The sequence below is a fragment of the Cucurbita moschata genome, unplaced genomic scaffold (assembly GCF_002738365.1).
Source record: "Cucurbita moschata cultivar Rifu unplaced genomic scaffold, Cmos_1.0 Cmo_Scf00023, whole genome shotgun sequence".
Lineage (NCBI taxonomy): Eukaryota > Viridiplantae > Streptophyta > Magnoliopsida > Cucurbitales > Cucurbitaceae > Cucurbita > Cucurbita moschata.
In genome coordinates this window covers 401,995-413,933 of record NW_019268539.1, presented here as the reverse complement: position 1 = coordinate 413,933, position 11,939 = coordinate 401,995, and positions in this window count along the sequence as shown.

Here is an 11,939-nt window from a genome sequence, read left to right as displayed (position 1 = left end):
ATTGGAATTAGTGGGCGAATCTGGAGAAGGTGGAGGAGACGACGGAGTAGTAGGTGAAGGGATAGGAGGTGAAGGTGGAGGATGGATGTTTGAGTAGGATGGATCATGAAGTGGTACAACAGGAGTCGAAGGAGCTAATGTCGAAGTTTGTGAAGCTGATGAAAAAGGAAAATCATCTTCACAAAATTTGACATCACGGCTGATAAAGAATGTGTGAGATTGCATGTCATACAACTTGTAACCTTTATGACCACAAGGATATCCTACGAAAACACAAGGAGTTGCCCTAGGTTCAAATTTTTGCTTAGGATGTACTATAGTTGCATAACATTTACTACCAAAAACTTTAAGATGATGAAATGTAGGTGGTCGTTTGTAGAGTGCTTCAAAGGGTGTCTTGTTAGATAATAATGGTGATGGCGTTCTATTTATAAGATAAACAGCCGTTAAAATGCACTCTCCCCAAAAATTAAGTGGAACCTGTGACTGAAAAAGAAGAGACCTAGCTACATTTAGGATATGGCGATGCTTGCGTTCTACGACTCCATTTTGTTGTGGAGTATAGACACAAGTGCGCTGAAATTCAATACCACAAGAAGTAAAGAATGGTTGCAAAGATAGGAACTCAGTCCCATTGTCTGATCGAACTATCTTGATAGTAGTATGAAATTGAGTTTGAACGAATTTAACAAAGTTCATCAACAAATGATGTACTTCTGACTTATGTTGCATTAAAAAAACCCAAGTACATCGAGTAAAATCATCAACAATAGTGAGAAAAAAACGCAAACCAGAATGGGTAGGAATTTTATGTGGTCCCCAAACATCACAATGTATCAGATCAAAAGCAGAATGGGTTGTTATTGAACTTCTTGGGAAAGACAACCTAGTTTGTTTTGCTAACGGGCAGATACTGCAATTATGAGAATAACTCGCATTATTAAGATGCAATTGATCAGCTAGAAATTTAAAACGAGAAAAGGAAGGATGACCTAGGCGTAAATGCCACAGATCAGATGACTGAGATACTTGATGAGCTGAAGACTTGATTGGAGATGAAGAAATATGATAGAGACCTCCAAATTGTTTACCCGAGCCAATCATCTTCCCCGTAGCCAAGTCTTGCATAACACAAGAATCAGGATAGAAGGTGACATAACATTTCAAGTTATTGGTAAGTTTGCTGATCGACATTAGGTTTAAATTGAATGAAGGCACACATAAAACGTTGTTTAATTTAAGGTTAGGGCTAAGGGAAATATTGCCAGTATGTGACACACGTGCTGTCTCTCCATTAGGCAAATTTATTGTAGACATGATGGCAGCCTTTGGTTCAGTCATAACAGAAGATTTTGATACTATATGATCCGTAGCTCCACTATCGAGAATCCATGAATTAGAACTCGCAGAGTTAATAGATAATGTAGATATGGGAAACAAACCTGCAACATTGATGTGATTGTCAGAATTACCAGAAGGGTGATGATTGATTGCAGATAAGGCTTGTGCTATCTGTCGTAATTGCTCAGAAGAAAAATTTGGAATGGAATTAGGTGACTGTTCTTCTGTATTCAACTGTGAAACATCGGCCATATTTGCAGATGATCGATATCCACGGTTATTGTGTTGATTGTCTTGTCTTGTCCTTCCAGAATTATTTTTCTGTCGACACCGATCTTCTGTATGGCCCCTTCTATCACAAAACTTACAGTGAAACTTAAGAATTCGACACTCATTAATTCTATGACCACTTTTATTGCAGTGTTCACACAATTTGTCCTTGGCGAATTTTGAATATATTGTTTTCTTTTGCACTGCTGATGCAATCGAGATTTTCTCAATAGGTTCGGAAGTTACCTGACGCTGCATCTCTTCTTGTACAAGTAATGAATAGGCTTGCCTCACATTAGGTAATGGAGACATCATCAATATGTTAGATCTCACCGTTTTATAAGACTGATTGAGCCCCATGAGCAATTGCATCAACTTGTCTTCTTCGCGTTGATCAATATGTATTTGACGTTGATTACAGGTAAATGGTGTGCGGTACGCTTCCAGTTCATCCCAGAGTGCTTTGAGCTTGGTGAAATATGTTGACAGTGCCATGGTTCCTTGTGACATCGTTGCTATCGAGTTTTGTATTTGAAAAATTGCTGGAGCATTCTTTTGTGAGAATTGATCGTGAAGATCAACCCACACTTGATGAGCTGTCTTGGCGTGAATAATGCCTTTAGCGATATCTGCTTCAACGGAATGAGTTAACCAAGATATTATCATACTGTTGCACTGATTCCAGAGTTCGAATTCGGTTGAATTTGCATCTTGGGACGGTTCCTCAATTGTGCCATCAATGAAGCCAATTTTCTTCTTGGCAATAAGAGCATGCATAACTGATTTCCTCCAGGATTGATAATTTGCTCCATTTAATTTGATTGGAACAAGTGAATATCCTGGCTGATCAGAGTGATGAATATAGTACGGATGTGTTAAATCAACATCCGAAATTTTGAAGCTAGATTTGGCTGATTCCGCCATAAAGGAAATTTTGATATTTAAGAACACAAAGATCGGTGCTCTGATACCATGTTAAGAATGAGAAATAGAAATAGAATTGGGATCGAAAGTATGATCTTCATTCAGGTTTACACGTTTAAATAGGATACAAACTATCCACTAATACCTAAAAATAGAAAAATATATATCTAATTAAATCTGGTAAATAAATAAAATATACGGTTAATCAAATCTATACTAACAGCTTCCTAAATATCTAAGATATATTCTAACTAATTATCACGGCAAAATATCCTCTTAATATAATGTTCACAAAAATCCTAATCATTACAACTATATATTTTTTTCCGAATTTATGAGGTAAGAAACAAGAACAAAATTTGATGCTACAAACCACTTCTATTTTATTTATTTATTTATTTATATGTTAGAATTTTGAAATTATTTTTAGGACTATAGTTTGAAATAAAGAAAATTGAAATGGCTGTCTAAATACAAATCATTTTTCATTTTGTTTAATAATGAAGAACAAAATTCAATTTAAAATATTAATAATATAAATCTTATTTTGAAAGGAATTAAATAAAAACTAGCACAAATCTTATTTAGAAAGGAATTAGACTTTAAAAGATAAAAACTCGCACGAAATTTTTAACTAAAACGTGCAAGTCAGATAACTTTATTTTAAATATATTTTCTTATTTGATTATTAAAACATAATCATTGAAAAAAATAGTTAAAGGAGGCATTATTTTAAATTAGTTATGAGCATATTTAAAACACTAAAAATAAAAAAATTTAGGAAGGAGTTAAAACACCAATTCAATTAATGTAACATTACAAGTAATAAGAATAGAAAAGAGAGTAAAAAATGGGGAAAAGGTGAAGGGAAAGTATGAGCAATGAAGCTTTTAAGCATAAAGGAAATGATATAATTTAATTAAATAGTGGACCCCACTCAAGCTTAACATATTTACAATTATTTCTCTACAAGAATGGCATCTTTTTTTCTTTTTCATTCCCACATTATTGAAAAGGTAAACAAAATTCATTGCAAAAAAATGTTTTCCCTTTGTTTGGTCACTTCTCCCAATCAACCTAACAAAATATTTTACCAAACCATATTATAATTCATCCAATTTAATGATGTCTTTATACTTTTTTTTTTTTATAAGATTAAATTATAAATTTTTCTTTTTATTTGAATCTTGAGTTCTCTAATTTTTAAATATTGTGTTTAGTTTTTAAATGTTAATTTTGATAACTCATCTTTCACATAATAAACTTGGTTGGCGTGGAATGAACTTTAATTTGTATTAACTTGTATGTGTTAAGATCGTACAACAACCCACACCTTCGATCAAGATAACACAAAGAACGGGAGAGAGAAAACTCAAGGAGAAATATTGGCTAAAGGTTTTATTGATGATTTCATGTATTTACACCAACCGAAAATAGAAAGAAAGTAAACTTTAAGCAGTGACTAATGGATATATATGGTTTCCGTGTACTAAATATAGCTTTAACAGAAATATGATCTACCAAATATATATCTCTTCACGAAATATCTAATAATATTTCTACCAGATCTTTTAGTAAAAATAGGTATCGAGCTCTATATCCAACTCTAGGTAGTAGAGAGCAATCTTTAATATATATCATCTGGTTCTTTCTCTCGTATGAATACTTAACTCGATGGAAGTAGTGCTCATTTTTTAATAAGCTTGGTTTGTTGATTTTGTACGTTAGATCGATCTTTCGATTGTTTATCTTATATGTTGGATTCATCTCTACTTTGTTGATCTTATACGCTTGATGGATCCTTGATTTATTTATCTTATTGAAAATTTGATAAAATTTTTGAAGTTTTGTTTACTTCATATATCTTTTAACTTGCCCTTATGATCACTATATCTTTAAAGAGATTTTAGTATTTTTTGTCTTTAGATTTTGAAATTTTGTGATTATTTAGTATTTTGTCAATAGCTTTAGGAAGTCTTTTAATCTTATAGAAATCTTTTGAATGCATTGGGTTCTCAAGTTTATGAACGTTGAATTAGAGAAAAGTTTCTTTGTTTATAGAGCCTTTCAAAAGTATTGTGGACTTTGGATATTAATGGCATTTGGGGCGGATCAAGTGGCTTTAGATTTGTTGGACTTGGGCTAAATAATTTAATGAGCCTAATTTTCGGTTCATTCAAACCTACCTCTAAATATCATGATCCAACTTAACCAAGATGGTATATTATATTGAATTTGTTATAGTAAAAAAAAAAAAAAAAAATCATGGTTTTCTTCCTCGACTCTCTGTTTGACTTCAGTGGTAAGACTCGAGCTTCGATAAAAATTAATTTCTAATTTTTTTTTTTATGTTTAAACTTTCAAAATTTTATTGACGTCAAGATAATTGAGAAGAGAAAAATTCTTACAAAAATCAAAATAGTAAAAAAAAATTGAGAAGACTTATATGAGGAGAATAAAAAAAAGAATGGAGAGGAAAGAAAAAAAAAAGGAGAGGAGAGGGAGGGCGTGGAGAAAAAGAAATTGGTCGGTGGTGCTCCCGTTCGGCCCCGAGGAGTCCAATTTTAGTCAAATTTTCATCAAGAAATCTTCCCAAAATCTTGTGGAGATCATACTTGAATTGTCTAAATGTAGTGTGAGAATGAGGTATTCACTTGTAAACACTTTGATTATTAGTGATTGGTTGCTACCCGTTGATGGAGGGGAATTTCTTCTCTCCGAATCACGTAAATATCTTGGTGTCTCTTTGTGTAATTTCGTTAGTTGGTGTTGTGAGTATATTCAATCTTGCTTCCGCTGTCGCTACAACAATTGGTATCTTAGTTTTGTGGTTGTAGCATTTGGTGCACAACAACTTATGTATGTAATATGAACGATATGATATGACTGACATGCAAAACGACGAACTAACATGAAATACAACCCTGACATACGCATGAAATATATGATAAACGATATGAGAAATGATATGACAAAATGATATGATACAAAGGAAGACACTAGCGGGGTTGTATTAAATGATATTGAAAATGAAAAAATGTTGGGACCTCATGCATTATTGTGTGCTCATGCATTGGGGATACCTCTTATCCCTCACGATAGTACAAAAGCGTACACTAATAGGCAAGAGAACGATCATTATGTTTATCATAATTCTGCGACCAAAGAAGAATTTTTAGGATGGAGAGACCCAAATCTATCCTTAAATTTGCTAGCCCCTCTAAGAAAAGAAATCTGTATGGAAAAGAGAAATGGACATAAATTTTTTTTTTCTTTTGTGCAGTCTCGAGTAAGCTTTGAATGGAAACACAACAAATGTGGTAAGAAAGGGACTGCTATACATCAGAAATCACAAGCTGACTTTGAGCACACCAGTAAGTGACACTGGTCAGTGTAAGTGGACAGATAGCAAACCTGACCGTGGCAACAGGTGTTACTATCTTACTTAGAAACATGCATACATGTTTTGCTTGATTGTCTTTGTTTTATTATCGGCATATTATTTTGAGTACATCCATGCATACACCCTAGAAGCATGATTTTTATTAGGGAGGAAAATAAAGCATGCATTTTCGAATATGCAATAGGGATTTTTTGTGTAAGAACTAGGAATCTAATGTAAAATGCTTCACTATAATAAATAAAACCGTAAGATGAGAGATGTGTCACCTTAATAATAATAATAACAATAATAATAATAATAATATATTGAAAAAAATTAACAAAATTAAAACTCAAATTGAAAGGAGTATTTATTAAAGTTTGATGATCTAATCTATTATAATTCATCTTAGTCAGCAAAAATTTCCATTATTCACTCAACTTTAGACCATTTTCTCAATAAAAACAATAACGAAGAGCTTCCACACCTCAAGCTACTTTCAAGAATGATTTCACACCTACACAGATGCTCGTTAAGAACAATGACTAGTTTAAGTTTGGGGTATTGAAACAATTGCATCACACCATGGAAAATGATATATATATATATATATATATATACACCCAACACCACTCCTCTTCAACCTAAAACTTGAACTCTCAATCTAAAAAAAAAAAAAAAAAAAAAAAAAATTCCTCGTTGTTAGACAATCTACATCACCAATGGAGGTGTCTAAATCGAAGGTAATGGAAATGCAAAAAAAATAATAAAAGAAAGAAGGACGACAATTGTATTACATCTGTGGTTTTAGGAACCTTTAGGCCGCAAAACCCCCAGAAAAGAAAGAAGAACGACAAATAATGAGGAAAAGGAAGAAAGATGACCGAAATCGGCAACGGAAACGCCGCGGGAAGGAGAGAAAAAACTCGCCGAAAAATCGGCCGAAGTCGGGTAAGAAAGACGAGATCCACGGATCCGGGTCAACCCGAACCCAAAACCCGAGAGAGCCAGCCCATTCTTTCCCTCGGCCTCTACCTTAGGCCCAGCCCAACTACAGCGGCCCAAACCTCAAACCAACCTAGAAGCTACGGTTCAGTTGAACCAACCCGAGACCAGACCCACGGTCCAATCGAGTCCGCCTGCAACCCAAAAAACTTGCGGCCCAGCCCAGTAAGCCGAGACCCAACGATAGTCTTGGCCCAATAGCCTCCGTAGCCCGCGACCCGCGACCCGAACCACGACACGAACTGGACTGTGACCCGCGCTTCGACCCGACGCTACTGCACGACGTGGCTCGCTCTGCTGTTGTCACGTGTCACATAGCGGCACAGGCGGTCCCTCGGCTCGGCTCGGTGCAAACGGCTTGGGCTCCCTCCGATGACGCTCTAGCGGTTCCTCCGACGGCTCCCAGCGGCTGTTCGGCTCGGCTCACCTGTTTTCAGCCTGGTTTCCACTGTTTCGACCCTCCCGGACCTGCTCTCGGCCCCGATTAAGGTATCCGAGGCCATTTTAGACCCATGTTTCACATTTATTGAATTATAGGTAAATTAATTGTGAAATACTAACGAAAGTGGTGAACGATGTGATAGGAAACAAACCTCGGCAATGTAGGAAGCAACTCTCACGGAACGGGAGCTTACATTTAGCAATTTAGGGAGTACTTCGGCCAAGGCCAACCAAGTAAGTGGCCTAACTATAGGATAGGCTAAAAATTGTATGAGTTATGATGATGTGTGGGTTACGATACTTGATGATGTGTGTAGTACATACATATTTTGATGTATGACGTACTTGATATGTTTGATGCACCTTGTTGCAATATGATGAGTATGATGATTGCAATGACGTTTACCTTAATATGATGATGTTTTCCATATTGAGGATGTTATATGATGATCAGTGCCATATTGCATCATGTCATTAGATCGACATAGGACACAACCCTAAGAGCGTGAAAATGATATTAATATAAATATCCACGAGTATGTGTTACCTAGAGTAACAAAGAGATGAGACTAGAGGGTTGTGTCAGAAGAGACATTATGATGGATTTAGAGGGACCTCATGCATATTGTATGTTCATAAGCATAGAGCTACTTCCCCTAGAGATTATGAGTGCGAACGCGCATCGTATGATGAGCGCGAATGCGCACAGGTGCGAATGCACACAGATGAGAGTGTTCATGAGGCGCATGACACTATGGGGTTCCGCTGACCTCCAGACATCACTACAGATTAGCTTGACTAGAGGGTTCAGGAGGTGTGCGAGCATACTAGGGATTCACACTCGCACGTGTGAATCGTGTGTAGGGAAGTACTACACATCCAATTTGTCTGAGACTGGAGGCCACCCCTAAGATGATTAGAGATAGGTCCCTAATTTCATAATTGCATGTGTTTGCATTAGCATGGGCCATATAGTGGGGTCACTTACTGAGTGCCGTGTGTCATATCACGGTTGACGGTGGCATCGTGATCAGAGACTGTGGCGCATGCATAGGATAGTTGCATATTTAAATTCCTAGTCTAGGTTAGGATAGGACGTTTGCATTTCATTCATTTATATTATTTAATTTGTAATCATTTTTATCTTTTTGAACTCCAGCATGAGGTTTGAAACACGTAAGTCCGACAGTGTTTTCCAATGTTTGAACGTATTCTGAAGTTTTAAATTTTTCCGCTAATAAAGATGAGCATTCTTAGATTTTTATTCTGCATTAGAGATGAGCATGAGACATTAGTGGTGACTCTAAATATGTGGAAATTTAGGGTCATTACAGTTGGTATCAGAGCTCTAGGTTTTAGATTCTGTAGACTAGCCTACGATGTAGGCTTGGCACACTCCACGGTCCCAACGTCGATGCCCCGTCACCGTTAGGTATGCCTTGCATAAGACAAGAAAAGAGAAACGTTTTAAAACTCGCATGCATTTTTATGTTGACATTACTGAAATGGTTGTGATATTTCACGTATTTATTAAGAGTGATGTGTTGCATGCTGAGTAATTTTGTAGGTAGTATGATATGATGTTAGCATGATGAATGTTTACTTCTGTGGCGTTACGATGTATTGTATAGTGTGTATATTGTTATTTATATATGCATATTATTAAGGCCTTAGACTTAAACAACCTTATATTGGTTTATAGAACCATGCCCAGAGGATGAGGATGAGGAAGGGGAAGAGGAAGAGGAAGAGGAAGACGAGGATGGGGACGACCCCGTCGTAGAGAAATAAGACGAGGTGTGGCAGTAAAGGGCCCACCTCAAGAAAGATTAGAGACTGGGCCGGTAACAGTTACGCCGCCCCCAGTCTTACCACCAGTTGAGCTACCTCCTCTAGCTCCACTACAAGCTGAGCCTCCACCACAAGTAGAACCTCCACCCCAGCCTACCCTACCACTCCAAGTCGCACCTGAAGTCGCACCCCCAGCGGCCGGAGTAGATGCTAATACTAAGTTAATGTGTGACTCCATCCAAGCTCTAATTCAAACCTTGGTAACCACTCAGCAAACCAATCTACAACAGGCCCAGGAACAAGCCCAAGCACAGGCCCAAGCATAGGCGCTGGCATTTACACAGGTACAGGCACAGGTATAGGCACAGGCACAGGCACAGGCACAGGCACCAGCCAATGCTCAGGCCAACGCCCCAATAAACCCTTCTTAACCTAGAAGGGGGACCGATGAACTGGGAACGGTTTAAGGAGGCCTTCCTTAAAGAATATTATCCTAAGTCAGAGCGACTTAAAAGACAGTAGGAGTTCACCCATCTGGTACAGGGCGGATTCACAGTGGAGAAGTACAACCGAGAGTTTAAGAGACTAGAGATTTGCGTCGTCCATGGTGGACACTGAGGAAAAGATGACAGAGAAGTTTGTATTGGGTTTGGAACCAAGAATCCGCCGCATGTTGGAGGCGTTCAACCCAAAGACCTATGAGGAAGCCTTGAGAACTGCCAAGGCTTTAGAGAAACAAAAGGATGAGAGATGATGTGAGGAGCCGGTCGTAATTGGGCAAAAGCGTCCTCATGAATCAGGAGGCTTTGACCGTCCACCACCAGCACGTAGGTACCGTTCCAATAACAGATCCGCTCCTAGATGGGATGAGCAACACCCTCACCAATGTACTGACAGGAATCTCAGGAATCAAGATGGGGCCGGAGGGAGGAGAGAGGAAGGGTGCACTATCTGTGGAAGACTACACGGTGGGAGGTGCATGACTTGCAGTCGAGCGTGTTATAGATGTGGTCAAGATGGGCACATCGTCGTGAACTGCACGGCCGAAAACGCTGCATCACAAGCAAACCCGCCCAAAGTAGTAAAGCAAACGGATCAACCAACACCACCGCGAGATCAAGCTAGGGCCTACGCGTTCAGCCAGCAAAGACACTGCGAGGTCCGACGCTGTGGTGACAGGTACACTATCCATTTTAGGTCATTTCGCTTTTACCTTATTTGATTTTAGTTCCACGCATTCCTTTATTTCCATGCCTTTTGTTGTACAAGCAGGGTTCGAATTAGAACCCTTATTGCATGAAATGTTTGTAAGCACCCCTGCGGGGGTAGACTTAATGTCTAGGGATAGAGTAAAGGATGTCCAAGTAATCATAGGGAACCAAACTTTAAGTGTTGACCTGATGGTGGTAAACATGAAGGATTTCGACATCATACTAGGCATGGATTGGCTAGCCGAAAACCGAGCTAGTATAGACTGTCGCAAAAAGGAAGTAAAATTTTCACCACCAACAGGACCTACCTTTAAATTTAAAGGCACAAGTATCGGGATTACTCCTAAGGTAGTCTCGATGATGAAAGCAAAAAGGTTAATCCAACAAGGTGAATGGGCTATATTAGCATGTGTTGTAGACGTAAGAGGAAAGGAAAAGACCCTAGTAAACGTGCCAATAGTAAACGAGTTCCTGGATGTATTTCCAGACGACTTACCTGGAATACCCCCTTTTCAAGCGGTCGACTTTGTCATCGAACTCGAGCCGGGAACTGGGCCCATTTCCAAAGCACCCTATCGCATGACGCCAGCAGAGTTGAAGGAACTCAAGGCGCAATTGCAAAACTTACTAGATAAAGGATTCATTCGACCTAGTATGTCCCCCTGGGGTGCGCCAGTGTTGTTTGTTAAGAAGAAAGATGGATCGATGCGTTTGTGCATTGATTACAGAGAGCTAAATAAGAGAACCATAAAAAACAAATATCTTCTGCCTAGAATAGAAGACTTGTTTGATCAACTCAGAGAGGCAACTGTATTCTCTAAGATAGATATTCGGTCCGGTTACCACCAAATTAGGATTGATGAAAAAGACGTACCAAAAACAGCGTTTAGGACAAGGTACGGTCACTACGAGTTCGTAGTGATGTTATTTGGTCTCACCAATGCCCCAGCTATGATTATGGAGTTAATGAACCGGGTATTCAAGGAATGCCTATACATGTTCGTGATTGTGTTCATTGACGACATCCTTATATACTCGAAAACAGACCTAGAGCACGAGGAACACCTCCGAAAAATCCTAACCACCCTAAGAGAGCATAAGTTGTACACCAAGTTCTCCAAATGCGAATTTTGGTTACGACAAGTCTCTTTCCTAGGACACGTGGTGTCAAAGGACGGAATATCTGTAGATCCCAGTCGAAGCGATCACAAAGCGGGAACGCCCAACTACGGTAACAGAAGTAAGGAGTTTCCTAGGATTGGCGGGATACTATTGAAGGTTCGTGCAGGACTTCGCTAAAATATCCTCGCCTTTAACAAGGTTAACAAAAAAAGGGGTACCATTTAGATGGGATGACGCTTGTGAGGCAAGCTTCCAGAACCTAAAAGAGAGATTGGTAACCGCCCCGGTACTCATAATACTCGAGAGCTCAGAAGGGTATGTGATCTATAGTGATGCCTCCATGAAAGGACTGGGATGTGTGTTAATGCAACACGACAAGGTTGTCGCATACGCATCTCGTCAACTTAAGAAATATGAAAAGAACTACCACCCACGACCTAGAGTTGTTCGCT